The sequence below is a fragment of the Acipenser ruthenus genome, chromosome 10 (genome assembly GCF_902713425.1).
Source record: "Acipenser ruthenus chromosome 10, fAciRut3.2 maternal haplotype, whole genome shotgun sequence".
Taxonomy (NCBI): domain Eukaryota; kingdom Metazoa; phylum Chordata; class Actinopteri; order Acipenseriformes; family Acipenseridae; genus Acipenser; species Acipenser ruthenus.
Window position 1 is genome coordinate 6,597,067 of NC_081198.1, and position 21,122 is coordinate 6,618,188.

Genomic DNA, 21,122 nt, shown 5'->3' on the forward strand with positions numbered 1-21,122 from the left:
CCCAGACACTGCTAGTTTCCAATGCGGTTTGTTTGTGATTGTTGGAAGCCTCCCTTCAGCTAAGCTTTGAATGATCTAGTTTAGGTTCTTTGGAGAACAGATGAAAATGACAGTATTGCATTTTGAACTGATTATATTATATAGTGTATTCATACAGCATATCTCGATACCTGGGAATGCCCCCATTGTGGGAAGATGCCAGCAGTCTGGTTTGCAGGGAGAGACACAATTCACAAGATAACTGACCACTGTCATGTTAAACCATGCTTGTGGCAATTCATCAACAGATTACTGCCATCTTTTTCTTCACTGCACACCTATAATTTGTTCTTAATATTCTTGGCTAGGGTTACATGTTACTTAAATCCTGTTATTATTGCTACAGAAAATAGTTTCTATTCCATTCTATTCAAGTGAATATTTTCATTTCATTTTTTTAAACCTTTTACATTTTATTTTTCCAGAAATGACCTTGCCATGCTGGTCCATCTTTGGCGCACCTTCTCGATTTCACTGTGCTCTTACCTCCAGACAGTTTCACTGCTGTGTGAAGGGGCTGAGATGACTGGATCATTAAACCCTTTTGCTGCATACCAGGGTTATGATAATAACTTTGAGAAAATCCCCAACAAGCTTAGTAAGTAACTAAGTTTAGGCCAAATGTTGCCTTAAATGTTTGCTTTTCAACTCCGTATCCATATACCCCAGTGATATTTTTGTCACTGCCTGGTCTATTTCACCAACTGAGTTTACATACTTTCTCAAGCACACTGCACTTAAACAATTATGAGCAGCCCATTAATCCATGTATTACTTGTGTAAATCCAGACTGTCTTGTAACTGTAGAATAAGCAATATGATTTAAGATAACACACTGTAAAGTCTGTTGTACTGCAACCACCCAGCTGTGCAATCATTTCTTACTGAGATTACAAAACGGCCCCCTTCTGAAGAAAAACCTGCATGCAAAAAAAACAAGCTCAGTGGAGGGTCTAAAGAGATCCAGCCAACGCACAGCCGCCTCCCACGGCAAGGAATTGTGTTCCACCAACGGGAGTGCTCTGTTCACCCAAGTGCTATAAAACACCAATACAAACAGACACACAACTACAGGGATTGTGTTTAGTCTTTATTTGTTGAGAATATATATATATATATATATACACACACACTATACATGTATTTACATACACACACACATAAATAAGGGACAATGCAGCTAATGTTTTGTGGGGATGTGTTTCTTAAAGAGTTCTCTTGCTGACCTTTTAAAACTCCAATCAGCACATTCACATGCATTTTAAATTCAGATTAGCATTCTGCATACTCAGTGCAGAAATACTAACGTTGAACATAAAATCAAACAAACTGAATCTCCCACATATGATCGTTTAGATTCCAAATATGAGAATGCTGCTTTTGCTAGGTGGGATGCAGTTTGCAGAATGTAGCATGCAGGTGGAATTATCCCAAAAGAAACATTTACACAACTTCATTTGTTTAAAAAAGGATTTCTGTCCATGGGCTCCAATTTTGCAGGAAATTCTAGAAGAATGGCTTATTCCACAAACAAAATCTGTGGAGTATATATTTCACCTACTCCTATGCATCTTACTGTAGCATGTTAACGTACCTGTCTCGCCAGTCGGAGGTCTGCTCCGATCATTGTCACCTCATAAATTAGAGCAATGATGGATTTGTATACCGAGAGAGAGTAAGGCTTTTGCACATTAAAAAACAGAATGATACATTCACTGCAGCACTGCATTTCATTACACAGACACAAGCTTACAGCATTTCAAACAGAAGAGTGCTATGCATGTACCAGCCGTTTGAGATCCATGTATAATCTCTATAGAAAACCTCTATCAAGGCCTAGTAGTGATTACATAGTGTTGAAATAAATATTCCAACAAGGCATACAAAGCAGCAACATGGCTTTAGGTTTACAATCGTAATACAGCATTAAATATCTACACCTCAATCCATATGACAAGCAACAACTCATTTCATGGCCACATACTTATTCTTAAGGAAATAATTCACATGACAATTTGGCAGATAGAATTCCATAAATCCAAGGTGCAACACAATTATTGCAGGGATTACAGTATCTCAAATGAAAACAACCACCAAGATAAACAGCAAATCCTTTTCAAGTTGTTCAACAGATCTCACCAGGTTTAAAACCAAACAAATATTAGTAACATTTATATATAAATAATAATAATAATAATACATTGGAATTTTGAACCCCTGATACCATTCTGTGGAAACCTTCCCTGAGTCCATCTTGAACTTGCATTGCTGCGCATTTTGAGGTGCTAATAATTTCTTAGACACTAGGGCTCAGGCTAATCGAGTAAAGCTGGTCGATGTGCATGCAGGTGCTGGGTCACTACACATGTGCCTCCAGTAGTCCACTGGTCACCACGTGGCTCTGGCTGCTCACACAGCCGTTGACGTGCCTCAGAGCCTCAGCTCCCAGGTAAGCCATGAGGAGCTCGGAGTGGCGGTGCAGCAGCTGCAGCATGTCCTCCGCCAGGCTCTCTGTGCTGGTGTACCTCACCTTCTCCAAGTCGAAAATGTCTTTGAGAAAGAACAGCACCTGATCCTGTGCGAGAGAACAGATTTTACTGTATCTTGCGGAGATTTCTTTTTAAAATAACTGTTTTTAAAAAAAAAAACACTTTATCCCATTATGACCTTCTACCATTACATGTAATACATGTGGTAATAACGCTCCAATCAAATCAAATAGGTTATAGACCCAATGTGTTAATCACAATGGAACAGTTGCTAATAGTTCTGCAAATGTTTGTGTCTAACAAGTGTGCAGCCATATGCTATTTAGAGTTCATGCCAATTTACACTTCTGTGAGAAGACTGACCCATCCAGTCCTTTTAGTAGCAGTAAAACAACAACGACCACATGTTCCGAACAGCACTTCTGGGCCAGACTGGCAAGTTCTCTCTTTTTCACTGTAATAAATTATGATTGGCGGGGCAGAGCTGCTGGATTTATCTATGCCATGCTTATCAACCCCAACTTTCTAATGAAACAAATAACAAAATACACTACGTGTAGACACAGAAGCACAACAAGCAGGCATAGTAACACTGCAGTAATGAATAATTTAAACCCCAGTTACCTCTGCTCTTAAAACAACGTGTCAGGATTAAACCAACATGCCTAAAGGCAGTATCTTCATCCACTGCACCAAGTCCTGCCTGTGGACACTTGTGGATTTTAGCTGAAGGAGGTACAGGAGTTATGCAGCCTTCTTACACCCATAACAGACACTTGGCATGAGCAGAACTACAATAAATACCTTCTCCATGGTAATATCAACACATTAAGATAGATGTTAAAACAGCACAAGTCTAATAGCCTTCAAGCTTCTGAATTAATACTGCTGTAAATCCCCATGGCGTTTGCACTCAGCCCCCCCCCCCCCCCCCCTCCGTCCCCCCCCTCCCTCCCCTGCTCACTCTTTTTTCCTGTTAGGATAAGTGATTCATACAATTATTTTTTTTTAAGCAAATTAGTTATATAGTCTTTGTACCTTAAAGAAGGAGCAGAAGTCATGCAGGGAGCTTTTGGGCCCAAGAAATCCCCAAGCCAAAACTGGGCTGACGTGTTCACATACAGCATAAAAGTGTGCAATGAAGCCATCGGGCACCTGTTTATACCGACAATACAGGAATACATTTACAACACGTTGGGATCAACTGGAAACCACATTAAAATCCCCCCAAAAAAACACTGATTTGCAGGTTGGAAACAAGACTTCCCTTGCATACAAGGAAATGCAATGAATGCGTATTTCAGTAAAACATTACTATATAATCATTAGTTTGTAGTGAATTCCTATGTACTTAACACTTTCATGCACGGCGACCTGATATGGGACAGAGAAAACAAACACACACAAAAAAAAATTCTAGTCCTTATATGGGGATATATGGAAGATAAAAATGCAGGATGACCCCATATGACACCAAAGTGTGAGTCTATGGTAGTAATCGCATCTCTTTTTGTCTAATGTGACTCTCTCAAGCAAAAAGCAGTTAACGTTTTGCAGAGCACACCTTAAAGACATCTGATTTTTCATAAAAACAGCTTTAGTAACTACACAGTTTATATACCAATAACACTGGTGACTACATTATGAGAGTAATTTGATGCAGGGTTAAAAGCTACTAGTGACTGCTGGCACAGAAAAATAAAAAGCAAACAATTACAACAACTCGTTCCCAAAGTTAAAGCCAACTGTCATTTCTTCAGACAAGTTTTCAAGAAGAAATACTTCACATTCTTTTCACAGAAACAACATTAAGGAATGTAGACCCACATCACTGTGATGCTGGCTTTCAGACACAGCCTACCACACTAATACTTTCCCAAAGTTTTCCAAATAAGGACTTAAATAATCAAAACCCAGCAACGATGACAAAATATCCAGCTTCTGGGTGAGAGAAATAAATCTTCTGGAATGAGATTTCTTGGCAATGTATTGGTATTGCATGATCAATACAGTAGCAATATTTGTACCAGTACAAAACCTTTTGTTTAGTGATTGTATGATTCCTGTCTGATTAACTTTTGCAAGTCACTTTTCAATGAAATTATACATATACACACATATATATACATATATACACACACACACACACATTTTATATATATATATATATATATAAAATGTTGGACATTAACATTAATAAATCTAAGGCCCCTCCATTTGATTAATTGAAAGGTTTAAGAATTAACAAAAATAAACATCTGTTAATAGTTTAAAAACAAGAAATCTGTGGTTAGAAATCATATTAACAATGGAGTTAGACTAAAAACTTCACTGCCACAGATGTAAACCACCTCCTACATGAAACCATGGCCTGGACTAAATCCAAATTATAGCTCCATAAACAACCATATTAGTCATATTTTAGTAATGTTATTAAAAAAAAAAAAAAAAACCCATCGTAATTATTTTGAATTGAATTAAAGTTGTTGCACTCAACAACTGAAGACACAGAATTATTAATATTATTATTGTTATTATTATTATTTTTTAATTTAGAATCTCAAATTATTTTTACCTCCGATTTTCTCCCAATTTGGAATGCCCAATTATTATTATTATTTTCCTCCTTCACCACGGCGATTCCCCACACAGCTCAGGGAGCCGAGGCTCAGTGGGCGTCCTCCAATCCCACGAGCCAATCTGCGTCTTTTTACACCCAGGAACTCGAGAGCGGATGTCTGCAGGCTACTGGCCTCTGGAGGTCAAAGACCAGCCCAGCAAATCTCCGCCCCCAAGCTCACGCAGCACCTGTAGGGGTCGCCACAGAGCGATGAGGAGAACCCCGGGAACGCCAACCCCCCCAGCCCCCGGAGTCCCCAGCGAAAACCGTCTGCTTTTACCAGATGAGCCATTTAGGGACCCCCTACATAGAATTATTGAACCCACTTGATCCTTCAGAATAGTGGACCCCTAGGTTAACCTCTGAAAGCTAATATTGATTGTTTAAATGTGGGGCCAGTGCATTTGGGACTGATCTCCACCTCCATCTCCTCGTCTACAGGGAGCGAAGCCAGGCACAAACGTGGAGTTTTCATGACTTCACATTACTAAGTCAGCCACTTCCCCACCTGTTCCCCTCTGCTGTGCGAAACTGTTCTTTTCCAGCGTTTAATGGTTGGTTTGAATGGTGTTGATAACACGTGCTGGATGATGCATGTCATTCTCCTAGTACAGCAGCATCCAAAAATACTGCTGGAGGTTCACTGGGCCGATTGTGCCAGGAAAAAGCCAGGCTTCATCTGACACTGACCTTCCATTTTAAAAGAGATTAGCCCAAGTATGCCTATAGGGCAAAGCCAAACATATATTCATGTCTACAGGGTTATCCTACAAGAAGCACATGGCAGCAGTTGAGAATTAGAGCTGCCTACAGGCTCTTTATAAGAATACGCTGGGATTTCTAGGAGATTCCAGTAGAATTGTAACAAACCAAAACGTACAGTTTCTTTAAAAGAACTATTGAGCCAGCGATTGTTGACAACATTCTGGATAGAAACGGGCAGATTTTCTATATCTTCAAAAGAATCCATCAGAATGAAGTCCAGGACTATGTCATAAAAATTCAGATGCTTTACCTGTGAAGAGCACAAACAATAAATCAATACTGAGAAAATATCATTATGGAAACTCAAAAGGTTCCTATGACTATCCAAATCACAAATGAGCAGATCCAAGCATCTCAGGACAGTCTTTATTTGGACTAAATCTGCAAAATGTTAAATTCATCCCTTTTGAGATTAAGGAGTAAAATTGTTTTATTATTTGATACGCAGTGTTGCACAATTTAAATTGCCACAAACAAGCAGTAGCTTCACTTGACCAGTTGTTAATAAACTCACCCCTCGTGTAGCAAGTTCTAGTTTGGTGTTCTCCCAGTGGTCTGTTTGCTCTAAGAAATCAATCATTTCCTCAAAGACCTCCTCAAATCTCTTTGGGCTCTGTAACAGTACAAACCAACAAGCACATCAAGGAATAGGCACTTTCACTCCACATCAGGACTGGCAATCACAAGCGCCCCTTATTATCAGGGTTTCTGTAAGTGGGTAAACAAAGCAAAACTCGCACTGCAGGGATTTACTGAAAGTGACAGATCAGAGACGGTTACAATCTCTAGAGAACTGCTGTCAAGTAACAATGAACCATGTGATTTCACTTAACGGAGGGATAACTCAATTGAACTTGAACAGTGGAAAATCTAAATATTGCTGCCACTTTAATCATTAAAAAAGGCACTTTGTGTATCAAGATTATTAAAATGAGTCTATTGTAGGTGACATTTCTAATGAAACTGAAAATATATTTATATTTTACCTCATATACATTACACACACCATACTTCTGTACTTTAAGAATTTGTTTGATACATTTAAAATAGTTGCCTTTAAAGCCTGTAGACATCTCCTCTTGTAAACACTTCTTTAGTCCCAATCTATTTTTAAGTTCTCTGCTGCACAGGCATCCCTGTAAACCAATTGCGTAATTGGTTCTTGCCTTATTTGTTGCAATCACAAGTTGACTGGTTTTGTGTGTGCGTGATAAATGACAGAGAGGTCAGTTCAAAGTCTTGCAAACTATTAGGAAAAGGCTAAATGTTTAGCAACAAACAAAAAGGAACCATTCACACATGGCTGCCTTTTGACTTCAGTTACCATTTCTACCACTACACTGAACAAACCTCTCTCGCTTTGGAAATCTCACATCATGGGTGTTGACACAGGCCATGATATAGCCATCACTGCTTAGTAAGTGTGTATTTACTAACATTACCTTGCGTGCTTTCACTATTATAGCTGACAAAATCTTTTTTCCTGTTTCAGCAAGAAATGTCCGAGTTCCAGCTTCAGAGAGAATGACCTAATAAAAGAAAAGGGGTGTTGTATTCCTTATCTTACAACAATTAGAGAAAACCCTTGTTTGGCAAACCTTCTCAAGCCTTTTCAAGCTACATAACACTGCTCGACTCCCCTGCACTTCTATGAGACACCAATTCATCACAAATTCATCACATGTATGTACTTACAGAAGTGGTTTACTTTAATTTAACAATGGAAATTAAAAGATAAATCCATGTGATAAATAGAGGTAGAGTTGTTCATTTAGAACATTTTCCCCCAGCTAAAAAAAAAAATGCCGGCAATCAGAATGTTTTTTTCAGAACAATCATGTTCATATTCTGCATTTCAGTAAAACACAGGATAACAGTTTGCCGTGAATTCTGGGGGTAACAAAACATTGCACACACAAACACTCACACAACAAGGCATTTTAATACTGTACAGCGATAGTAAAGGCCATCTAAGTTTTGGGAAATGTACCACCTTTTGCATAAGGATTTAGAACCGTTTATGAAACTTCATTTTTTAAAAACAGAAGACTTTTTTACACTCTTCAAGATCATAACAATACACAGAGATGTAATGATTTAATATTATTAAGGAAACAAGCCATGAATCAAGAAGATCAAAGCAATCCAATGAAGCGTACGGTTATTGATTAAAGAGGATACCACATGGGAAGCTTCATAAAGTTTACCTGGCATGCCTGGCGCACACAATGCAACTTGGCGAGATAATCAGTGTCCCCCAAACACTCCAGCATCTCTGTCCTGAGAGAGCGAAAACACAAATAGAGGCTTATTAACCAAGCAGTCCCCTCCTTTCAAGGTGCTACTGTTTAGTTATATTTCTTCTCATCCACGCACAGAGGTTGGTACAGGTGAGTAAACAACCCCCCCCCCCCCCCCCTTCCCCCCTTCCCCCCGCTTCCTCAGACTGATGCAGAGCCTCTTTGTACAGCGGGCAGTGACACAGAGCACCCAGAGCGAAGGCATTCCGAAGCTCTCTGTGCTCCGACAGCTGTGGAAACAAGAACAAGGACTTCTTAGTTCCGGCCAGCTGTGGCACATTTCTTTGTCTCTAAAGGATAATACAGCATTACACTAGTTTCACAGAAATCATTGGAGAGCTCTCAGCCATTCAATCATCCACTGACGTTTTATATGGTCAAAATTAAGTCATTAAGCTGTAGGTTGGAAAACAGTAGCATGCAAGAGTAGGCAAGTCGGAATGGGTTTTTGGGATATTGAAATTTTCATAGGATATAAACATGAGAAGCAATGTAATAAATAGAGACGTAAAACATTTGTCTATTTACCAACAGTATTAAATGAAAGCTGTATATAATCTCTGTCATTAAGAATGCCACCTTATCCATACTCCAGCATGTTATCACTGGGTAGCCATTAAAATAGTGCTATTATTGAGTGTTAGGAGCCAAGACTGAGCGTTATCTCTTTTCAGTGAAGGCAGACAGAAGCATAGTGTGCTTTTAGTAGCATCAGTAATTAAATGTTCAACAGGTTCTAACTGCCGGTGCACAGTCCTTTTCAGAACTAGACTTGGAGTCTCTATTTACAAAATACATCGACACTTAATCTCCATGCCTTCTGACACGGATGAAAACAGCAATTATAAAATGTTATTTATTTACAAAGCTTTGTCCAGATTATGGAGTGGGGAATTGAAAACAACTCCTGGAATAGAGGGGCACACCGAAATTAAAGGTAAAACCTATTTAACAGAAAAACACCCGAGCATAATTCATTCATTGCAAGTTTAATATACTCGTAAACTGGCATTGAACGTTAGAATCAACAATGGGACAGGGCTGTAAGGAAAGAAATAAGAATTCTTATCTCAGCATGAATACGTCCTCTGTGGCCAACCAGAAAGAGAAATTCATCTGAGTTTAATGGCTACAACATGTGTCATGTGTTCATACCAATCTTGTTAACTGTATGATGTCTAGCAGGGTTCAGTGAGGCCATGGGCAGTTCAAAAGGAAGCCAGTTCCTACCCCAGCAACCCGGATTAATCATCAATCTGTCAATTCGGTCGACTAAAAAGGTAGGAAGCAGCCCTGAGATCCTGAACGGTTTGATTCTTTCACCCTTCCTCCCTCAGCCTGACTCATCTCTTTGCTGGCATGCCTGAAAAGACAGCGAGCGAGTCCCTAAATAGAGCAGCAGCTGTGAAAACACATCAGCCATTGGATGCAAGAAAAACGCTAAACATTGGCATCAGCTGCTCCTTTATAACCGAAAGGATCTCCTAAATGACAAATGCTCGGGCATGTCAGTTTACTGACTTGAAGATAGAAAATATTTCTGTTATTCTCTGACTACGCAAATACTATTTAGCTATACGATACAAACCCAACACAACCAAACTTGCAATCTTTCTACAAATTTGCCAAACTTGTTTCTTCTTCTTTACCAAAGAGCTCAGTGCCATCTGGTTTACACATATAAATGAATTTAGAGAGCTTGACAATCAGTCCTTAAACATGGTTCAGACAGCAGTCAACAGTCAACAGTCAACAATTTCAAAAGGGCTGAGAAACAGTTTCAATTGGGTAAAATACGCGTTCGCCAAAGAATCATTATTATTATTATTATTATTATTATTATTATTGTTATTATTATTATTATTGTAAAGATTTCATTAGCCCTGTTTTTTTTTTTTTAATAGCACAAACTTATCTATAACATCCCCAGAGTTGCTTCAGCAATCTGGTCATCTCTCTCTATAACCTTCCCTCTACTGTACCCTATTCAAACCAAATACACAACCAAGTGATAACGTTCAGTTAGAATGATACTGAGAGATTACCATAATGCAGTGTTTTTAATTGTATGCATTTGGTGACAAGAGAACCAAAGCTGGGCCAGACTGTGCCTTGGGTAACAATAGCTAGTCCAGCATTAGTGCTTATCTGGATCAGTGAAGCGAGAACTTTACTTAAAGTACTTTGAGGTTTCATAAAAAACAAACAGGCAAAAATAAGTCTGTAAATACGCGTTCTCTAATCTTGGTCTAATAAGATCCTCTGAACTTGAAGATTAAAACGTCTTGCAGATGTACAAGAACATTCCAGCAGCAGTCAAAACAGTTGCCACGGCAACAATCTCCAGGCAGCACTCGATTTCTGCTGCTAAACTATCGGAATTGTGGAAATTGTCCGGAACACACAGTTAAAGGATATCAGGTGTAGGGAGGCATGCATTTTCGTGTTATCTCAGACTCTCTGCCAAAACATGTGAACTGGCACACATGGTTTCAACAGGGACCAAAACAATCTAAACTTCTGTGTAATCAAAGTGTTCAGTAGTGTGGTCTGATTTGCATTGCATCATTAACAACAGACTAGATATATAGTCTTCAAACCATTAAATAACACACCATTAAAAACACACCATTAAATACGATTTGTTTTAAATCTAGGGCTCTCTCCTGCTAAAACCCCATATCATGTATAGATACATCCAGCCTAAAGTGGACAATTATAAAGTTCAATCAAACATCCCAAAAACATGAGTTCTGCTGCTGATGTGTCACTTTCTTTTTAGGACTGATACACTGAAATATATACATTTAAGACTGTTAATACAGGTTGCATGGAAGAACATGCAAACCTTTTCACGTCTTCACATGGCTATTCTTTTATTTTTTTAGCATGTGAAATGTGTTCTCAGGTTTCCTCCTGTCTGCTGGCAGTGCTGGTTTTGTGGCAGATCAAGAGGAACCCATTTTACTCCAGAGACAGACTCATCATCGCTCTGTCAAGTTGCATGATCTTTCATTTTCTGTATGTTTTTGTAATGAAAGCTAGGGCAGCCAAACTTTCTTTTAATGTTTATTTTAAATAAATAAATACATAATACATTTCACCGGACATTCTAGCTGACAAATCATAAACAGCCGTGTGCGCTTTAACTTCATGATAAAATCCTAATGCTTTAGTAGACATGATTCATTAATGGCATCTAGGTTTATATTAGTCATAAAAAGCTTTGAAACAGTGACTGCTCATAAATATTCACACTGCAGTGGTTTTTATCCTTGGAGTGTTCTGTGGATTAATAACAGTTACAGGACTGAAATATCAAGCTATCTCTGGTTTGCATGCTCTGCTTCCACAATGCTCAAATTTTATTCACAAGCCTTTAACCACAGTCAGGTGAGCTTGGTCATTGCATAGACTTCCATCATGTTTCACATAGAAACCACACAAAGCATTGCTATAACACACACACACACTCTCTTACCATGCAAAGACAATGGAAACCAGTATCTTCATGGTTCCTGTGCATTTTCTTACCTCAGCCGTGGAGACGAATGAATCTGTAGACGCGATGCTCAATGTGTCCCTCAGACAGAAGTCATCAAGCAGCTATATGATGTCTGTGTCTATCATAAATATATACATATACACAAAAATAATAATAATAAATTACATCTTTATCAATACAGGATGGGGCCTGAAAACAATGGTATTGTTTCTATCTCCTGATATCTAACAGAACCACTTGCCTATTTTATGTGACACAATTCCTTAATTAAAACCAGATTTATCAAGCTTATGGTCCAGTTCAAACTGTGGGTCACTATTTACATGTTAAAAGCAGATTTTTTCACCAAGCTGCTTGTTGTATAAAATGAACATGAAGAGAACATAGCTTAATATTCCAGGATGATGGGAGTAGTGTTTTCACAAGATTTTTTGTATTTTCTCCTTAAAACGGCAATATGTTTTAGCTTCACTATAATATATATGTCCTTTCATACTGTATTTAAAATCAATACTTCCCCTCAGGGAAATTAGGTTTAATAAATATTTTATAGGTGAACTGAATTTGTTGACCATTCAAACTATTCCTATTCAATTTTGTATTCAATTTGTATAGGAGGCTGTGTGGTCCAGTGGTTAAAGAAAAGGGCTTGTAACCCGCAGGTCCCTGGTTCAAATCCCGGCTCAGCCACTGACTCATTGTGTGACTCTGAGCAAATCACTTAACCTCCTTGTGCTCCATTTTTCGGGTGCGACGTAATTGTAAGTGACTCTGCAGCTGATGCATAGTTCACACATCCGAGTCTCTGTAAGTCACCTTGGATAAAGGCGTCTGCTAAATAAACAAATAATAATAATACAAAAAATCTGTATAATGGCTGCCATTAATAACTCCCCTCCTCAAAACAGTCAAGAAATTGTCAAAGCTGCTGAATGAAATTATAAACGATTACCTATAAAGGCAAGTCTTTGTGTCAGGCCAGGTCCAATTCATTTGCTACACAGAGAAGTGCTATTAAGTGCTTTTGCAGCCAAGAGAAGTGAAGCTGCTTGTCACTTTGAAATGCTTAATGTTCTGGGAAATTTTTATTTTGTCTGCTCTCCCTCCTACCCTCCACCCCAAAGAATGAAATTCAAGGCATATTATGCCAAGTGTTGCCGGTCTGTTTCACTGACAAACTCTCCCAAGTTGTTAAATCAAAGCTCTGCTGATGTTTTTCTAGTACAAACTCATGTTTCTGTTTCATTCTGGGCCGCGTTTCAGTCTAGTTTTGCTGTTGCCTGCTTCCTCTCCATATCAGCTTTCAGCTACCTAATGTCACGGCTATCAGTTACTATGGCTGTGCTAAAATTAGGAGCCCTTACAGAGGATAAGTGGCTTGATACCAGCATGCTCACTGGACCCGTTTACCAACGGATTCACATACCTTAACAGTGATTTCAAATGATCGCAATGGGTCGGACAGACAGACAACCTTTTAAAACGGCAGATCAAATTTTCCATGAAGCTACCGGCTTGTTAATCACAGGACACTCCTGTAAATGAGCAGTCACTTTTCTTTCCTGACATAATCCTGGGTTTGAATCCAAGCTTAGCCTCTTATTAAAAAGATGGAGACACTACAACAACCTATAGGTTATAAAACAGTATAGATGCAGGAGCTGAAAAAGATGCAGAATTGCTTTTGGAGTTTCCTGTCTCGTCAGTGCTGTACATAGTTACAAGAAGTAAACAGATTTCTTCTTTTTTTTTATGCAGAGTTTTGCACACACATGCTTCTCATGACTTGAGAGGGGGCGAGGAAAGCAGGTCCTTTGCTATTTCTTGTAGAGGATAGGTTAATTAAAGCAAAGCTCAGCACAGACACAGCTATCCCCCAGGTGACAGACCAGGAGGAGTAAGGAACCAGCTCTGTATTTTTTCTTTTCTTTCACTCCTTGAAGTTAGACATCTTTATTAGGACCAGATTCCCACTCTCTGCAGTGCATTGAATCTGTTGAGGTGCAACCAGGAAGGCCTGTCGTGTGCGACATCCTGACAGCGTGATGTACCAAATAGTGTAAATAAACACTGTATATATTGTTGTATAAAAATCTAATACTGTATAATGCCCACCCACACAAAAAAACTTGTGATATTGCTTTGCTTTCTTAATATGTTGAGCTTCACACTTATGCTTAATTTTGTTTATGAGAATCCATTCAGAAAGATAAACAGAAGAACTATTTCCTAAGTGTATTTAGTACAGCTTCTCCCTTTACAAGATTGTACATTCAGGGTGTGTAATGAAGTCACACCCTAGCAGACACAGAACTCAAAAGAATCGTCCTGAATTAACATGCTTTAAAACTATCTTTGAACAATCCATGCTTTGAACTGTGTAAATCTAAATGAAAACCATTAAGAAATGGAGCGAATGGACAAAATACTTTCTACGTCGGGTTTTCTTCCTAAGATTTAAGTTTCAAGTTGGCAGCAAAATGCAATTTCAGACAAATTCCTGCTTTTTATGGATGAATATGATGGTATAGTTCAGGAAGCAGCAGAGTCTGAAAATCCCTTTCACCAGCCAAAAAAGTAGCAGTTTATCACAGCCCACAAATAAAACCATATGCTGTCAAACTCTTGAACTGTTGTGGCCAACTGCTGTGATTTTCTACATGAGGAATGTTTGCAAATCATTACGAGAAGCATTTGCAGACCTTGTAAGGTATTTGCGTGATCACTGGATTTCATTATCAAAGGAAAACCGTTGCTGCAGAAGTCTAAATTGTGCTAAAATGTTATGCAAGGACTTACAGAAGAGCAGAGCAGGCTACTCTGAAACGCTGGTTTGCTCTCCTCTCACAGTTCAACAGAAAAGGGCTAGTTTTAAGTGCCCATAAGTTGGGAACATTGCAGGTGAAGCAGCACCTTACAGGATAGTCATATTACAAATCCATGTCACCTGCGATACTCTGAAGGTTCAAACAATAAGGACCTAAATGTCACTGGAATATGCTACAACTACAATGGCCTTTTTGACATGCGTAGTAAAGCCCTTTCATTGCCAAAACCGGATGACTATAGCGCGACTAATCATTTAAAATGAATTCTGGAGGAATGAGATCAAAACACCCATGCAGTTGACCACAATACAAAACTGTGTTGTCTAAATGGATTTGAAAAAGGAATTGCCCTCACAGACAGAGGTCTCTGACAAGGTTGAGGGGTAGCACTCCAACTGCAGCTGTGTCTCCTGCACCTGCTCTGTGGCTAAACAAATCTGCCCAGCACCTGCGTATGTGCAGACACATCAATAACATGTAGAGTTAAATAAATACATGCGTATTAATATTGCTTTATTCTATAGGCAGCTTTTTGCATAGCACACAGTGCCCCCTGTTGAAGGACTGCAATAATGTGTATCTTTAACTTGCTCTTTCGGATTGATGCTTTTCTTACCTTGTTAACCCTCTAGTTGGAGAATTAAGACCTGCCCTAAGCTATTAAGAACAATCAATGAAAAAAAAAACAAAAAAACAAGCAAAACCACAATGGAGCAGGATTGACCACGACCGTAAGTGGATTTGACATGCAGCAATGAAGAAAGATCTTATTTCAGTTACATCATCGCAATTTATTCCGATTATAATCAGATCTCATATATCTCTTGTGTATGTCAGAGTAGTCCTATTTTTATTCTGAATGTTGAAGCCACTAAATGCAGATGTAAAGGTCTTACTTCAGCATGAAGTGTTGTTGAATGAATGGTCCATTCTGTCACTCACCCAACAATACCGCTGGCTACTGAAGATATTGATGATGAGTAATGTCTTATTGCTTTAGAACATGGGTGCACTGTGGATGAAACAGAGGGTCTTGGGGGTTTTATTACAGGGCTCAAATTAATGGAAACAGCATGATCCGACAGCTGGGAAAGGTCAAACATAAAATGTGCTCAAGCAGACCTGGCTGATTCCCGCTGAAGTGGAATGTGTATGATAAACTCAGCCTGGGAAAGATATAGATAGCAGAGTGAGCCCTGGACTGTGCATGTACAGTATGGGGACCCTGGGCTTGCTGCAAAGGGCACACATGAAAACACATGGACGTTGTACATATTTTAACCCTTTCATACATGGGGACTTCATATGGGGACAGACAAAACCAAAAAAACTCTACTAGTTTATATGGGGACACATGGAAGATGCAAATGGATGATGACGTCATATGAGGATGCCCTTTTCTCTCCAAAAATACATTTTTTTCCAGCTATTTTTAATATTTCACCCATGAAAGGGTTAAGTTAGTTTGTCTTCTTATGTTAATACTGTAAACAGCTGCCAACTCTATCCCCCCCCCCCCCCCCCCCCCAACATACAAGACATTTCTACATTGTTCTTCACATCTAAATGAAACCTAAAAGAACAACCCTTTCTGGCTTGTCATCAGAATCCAGTACTGTTATTTCAAGGTTTATTTCCCATTCTGTCATTCTCAAAAACAGCAGTCTCTGGCTTAGGCATACAATGGAGGTTCTGACCTTAAAAGTTACACTATCTTTAGAGAATATGGAATTTGAGGGAGAACTGCAGGTCCATGCGTGTATAAAGAACAGCTGATCTACCCAATCAGGTGCATGAGGTGCTGGCTGTTTCCACAGCGTTTCACTGTTAGCTTCCAAAGCCTACTCCGCAGACCTATCTGCTGAGTTAGGCGACAGAGAAGAATGCCAGGGAGCCTGTCCAGGGCTATTTTTAGCTCAACCTTTTCCCAGGGGAGGATGGCTCCATTTAGGAACCGGGTCTTGAAAAGACCAGGGCAGGGCAAGGTGCTGCCCCCTGGTGTGGACCACAGGGAACAGGTCCCGCAAACAGACCGTCTCACTCTCTACCTCTTTCTCAGAAGAAGTCTTCTTAGCAGACCCCTTCTTTTCAGTCATAAACCATTAAGACTTCACAGAGTGAGCAATGGCAGGCGAGCTGAGAAGGGTACATGCATTTAGTTGCCATCTTTTGGTTTCCATAGAGTCCTATTGTAAAGAAATGAAGCAGCCAGACTGGAAAGTGGATTATTGTCAATAGCAAGAATAATTTGATACTTTAAAAGTCTGCCTAATAATGTCAAATGTTATGTTTGGTGTACCTGCCAGCCACAGCACACGTAATACTGAAATGTTAATTATGTATGCAGGTATAATTGTATTTTATGACTAGGATCGATTTTCTTTGTTATAGCACACATAAAAAATACTAAAAGTATTCTGGCTGCTGGATTTTTTTACTCATCTGGAAGCATTCCCAGATGCACAAAATGACAATTTGTATTTGAATGCTTGTAAAACAGCTAGTTATTTTTATTTTATTTCTTAGCAGATGCCCTTATCCAGGGCGACTTACAATTGTTACAAGATATCACATTATTTTTAAACATTATTTGTACATACAATTACCCATTTACACAGTTGGGTTTTACTGGAGCAATCTAGGTAAAGTGCCTTGCTCAAGGGTACAGCAGCAGTATCCCCCAGCTGGGATTGAACCCACGACCCTCCAGTCAGGAGTCCAGAGCCCTAACCACTACTCCACACTGCTGTCCTCATTTACAGCTAGTAATCATTTACAGAGACAATCTACACTCGTGGCAGAATACCAACACCCCATTAACCTTAAACTACTTTCAAAATAGGTGTGTGGAACCATGAACCAAACAAGTGAAATGGCAACCAATCTGACAAGCCTTTGCACCAATGTCAAGTTCTGGACAGAATAATGACTGCCAGCATTGGTAATAATGGTGCCAGTGTAAGGTACTGCCAACCCAGCGATAAACTCTGGAAAAGTCAAATAAATAAACTCCTCTCGATTTGGTGTCGCAGATTCATTAATTTGTCTCCGTGGAAGAAATTATCCCGCATATGACTAGAACTGGTGTATGCTAGTCTGAGTGGGTTTTCAGCTGGTTATGCTGGTTCAGGGGACTTGGTGCTGGTTCAGCTGGTCCTAGAAAAGTCCAATCAAAATTCCTTTACTGTAAAGTTTTATTTGTATATAGTTGCTGGCAGCCCAGTAAGAGGCCAATAAATATAATTTACAACTCCCAACCAACACAACAGCTGGTCGTAGAGGAAATTCTATTTTTTACAGCTTCATTTTCACATTCAAAGTCAGAAATCAGAACCGTGTTCTATACTTTAAAACGTAGCACCACAATGTGACAGATACCTAAAGTCAAACCACCCAGCTACTAAAATGCCAAGACATTCACCCATTTGTTGCACACTTGTTGAGCGACAGGTGGAAGAATCCCAATATAATAAGTGTGTCTGCTGTGATTTGCTTTGTATGCAGGCTTCTAGGGGTGACTTTCTGTCACGTATGGCTGCACTGCTTTAGACATGTGATGAATAATGTTGTATGCATATTGCGATTAACCCCTACAAAACTTGGAGCAGAAGGCTTTATATAGTTTGGTTGTGCACAGAATGTAGAAAGTGGTTGGATCTTAAGCTGCTAAATGGTGCTGCTCAGGTTGGGGCTAAACATAAGGGAAGATTAAGAAATAGGTACAGGACAAATGAAGGACCTCAAGTCTTGCACCAATGGAGTAACGGGCTGAATTTTTTAACCTTTCAGAAACCCACAAAGACAAAGCAGAGCTCACACACACATACAACTGTCTCGCTCAGTGTCCTAATTACTGAAACTGACACCAGCTGGGCCTGCAGGGTAAACACACTGGAAATAGACGTCCGCTTTATTTTAATCACCTATGACACAGAAACTGAAAGGTTGCTGTAAAAATCTATTTTTACATTTCCACACCACCAGCTGTGATGTAGTGCAGTGTGTCGCCACCTACACCGCCCCACTCAATCACCAACAGCTGGTGCAAATACTGCAGCGATTAAACCACCGCCTGTTTTTAGTCTGCTGAAGCTTCAGCTTGCATTCTTGTAAACTATGAAACAGCCAAATTGTTTATTTATGTTTAAATGCTCTACTGTTTCTACTGATAATTCATCTGACACAATGGAGGTAATGGAAATACATTTCTCAGATTGCTCTAGAGCTTCATCACAGTCTGGGAGTCACACAGATCAGGGCTGCCATGTCTTTCAAGTGAATTCCACCGCTCCAGCTTCAGAGCTGTCAAACCTACACATTCATGAGCACCTCAGACTTCACATGCATTTTATAAAACAACAACTGTTCCCCAATCACATCCTGAAAGGCTTTTAGGGAGCCTGTTTCTTAAGTCTGTTTCTTAGCGGTTGGGAGTGATCGGAGCAAATACACCGTTCAGATCCTGTGTGACTTAATATGTGCACATGTGTCATTTCCTTTTATAAAGAGAGTCTGAGATGCATTCTGATTTGTAATAGTTTGCATGCTGATTAATTTCATTGGTTTAGTGATTTATATCCTCACTGAAAGGAGTCCCAGGCAGGACTGCTTTGCTGGTTTATTTTGCAAATAAATGAATAAACACTGTGTCAAGTGGCTTACCAATGTCATTAGCAAGAGACGAGGGATTCGAAGCCCCCAGAGCGGCCTGAAACTCCTCCTGCAGGCGGTAAGCTCTCTGCAGCAGAGACTCCAGTTTGTGGATGAATTCAGCACTAATGATGTCCTGCAGGAGAAAGGACGTTTCAGAAACCCCTTAGCAAAATGATGCCCTCGCAATTTGTAAAGGGTTCAGATGTTTCATAGAGTGAATAAATGAAATACCCAGGATGTACTGGATCTAGAATTCTAAAAGTGGTCAAACGTCTTCATCTGTTTCTAACAACATTCCAGTAAATACTTGATATTTTAGACTTTAGTGCCAACTGCCTGAGACAAAATACCCTTTTACACAGGCTGTATATGACGTTGCACAAGTGGCGCCTACAATTATTTTCTGTATTACTGGAGAGTACTTTTATTGAGCCTTTGTTTATACAGCATATTACTTCTTCAGCAAATTAATTAAAATACCTTCTTTAAATATTTACATTTGAGGTTTGTCTCAGCTTGGAAAATGCGTGCTGTAGCTGAAGTTGTTCTTTGACAATTCAAATTATCAACAGCCAGCATTACCACAAGACACGCTTTCAAATAATAATAGTTGAACACAGGCTTTTCATAACAATCTGAAATCCATTCATTGGTTAAATAATATTACAGGGAGAGCGTTAGTTTTGTCACAGCTTATACACCAACTGACTAACTTAAAAAGTGTAACAAACCTGAATGATTGTACCTCAGCGTACAGAATTGGCAGAACAGAATTGCTGATCTTGGTCAACTGAAGTTGAAATATAAAATGCAATGCATTAAAACTATACAGAAAGTTGGGCTGCATTACTAAGCATTTTCTCCAGTTTGCACCATTTTTGGAAACACAGACTGATAAAGTTACACAACTATCAAGAAACAGCCAAGGAGTATTTTTATTAATTATTTATTTGGTTTGATCTTTCTAGTTTTGAATTAAGATAAAACCGCATCTCACCTCCATGCTCTCCTCCGCGATGGCGTCTCCAGCCCCCAGTTTGACGGAGCTGCAGCTGGCCTCATCCTCGGCCTGACGGCTGCGAAAGGTCAAGGCCTGTTCCCAGCGTCTCAGGGCCTCCTCAAACAGCTCCATGCCTGCAGTGACATTTATAAAATAGCATACATTAGGTTTGGAGTCATGGCAATAAAATGCCATCTGAACTCATTCCACAAGATTGGGTCAAGCTCACGGTTAATGCTATCAATACTCTTGAGCCAATTTAGATTACCTTGTTTTGCCTGTGCAGATTTAAGGGCCAGGCCCTTCAACTGCATCAAGGACACGCATACAGCAATCATTTTGGCTGTGTGGTCCAGTGGTTAAAGAAAAGGGCTTGTAACCAGGAGGTCTCCGGTTCAAATCCCACCTCAGCCATTGTCTCATTGTGTGACCCTCAGCAAATCACTCAACCTCCTTGTGCTCCGTCTTTGAGGTGAGACGTAATTGTAAGTGACTCTGCGGCTGATGCATAGTTCACACACCCTAGTCTCTGTAAGTCGCCTTGGATAAAGGCGTCTGCTAAATAAACAAATAATAATAATAATAATAATAATAATAATAATAATAATAATAATTTTGGATACCTTAAAATTGGAAAAGAACATTCTTTATGTATTATTGTATTACTTAAGAAACTATTGTATTGCTTAAGTATTTTCTTTAGCGCAGTTTAGTATAATAGACAACTAGCCTATTTGTGCGCCAGCACAAAATGGCAGCCAACTGAACAGCCTCTCTACCAAAGAGCCGGGAGTCTAGCTGTGGGAGTCCAGCGAGGAGAGACCTGCGAGGAGAAGCTGTTGGAGAAATTCCGTACCTAGCAGCGCTCTGGAAGATGTCAACTACTAGACAGGCGTGTACCCTCCCCCCATCACCCCTGCCCC

General features: G+C 39.5%; 1 pseudogene; it reads right to left on the reverse strand.

The window, feature by feature from the left end:
- Nucleotides 1-1,116: 1,116 nt before the first annotated feature.
- LOC117407363 (mitoguardin 1-like) lies at nucleotides 1,117-20,537 on the reverse strand (annotated as a pseudogene).
- Between the last annotated feature and the right edge of the window lie 585 nt (nucleotides 20,538-21,122).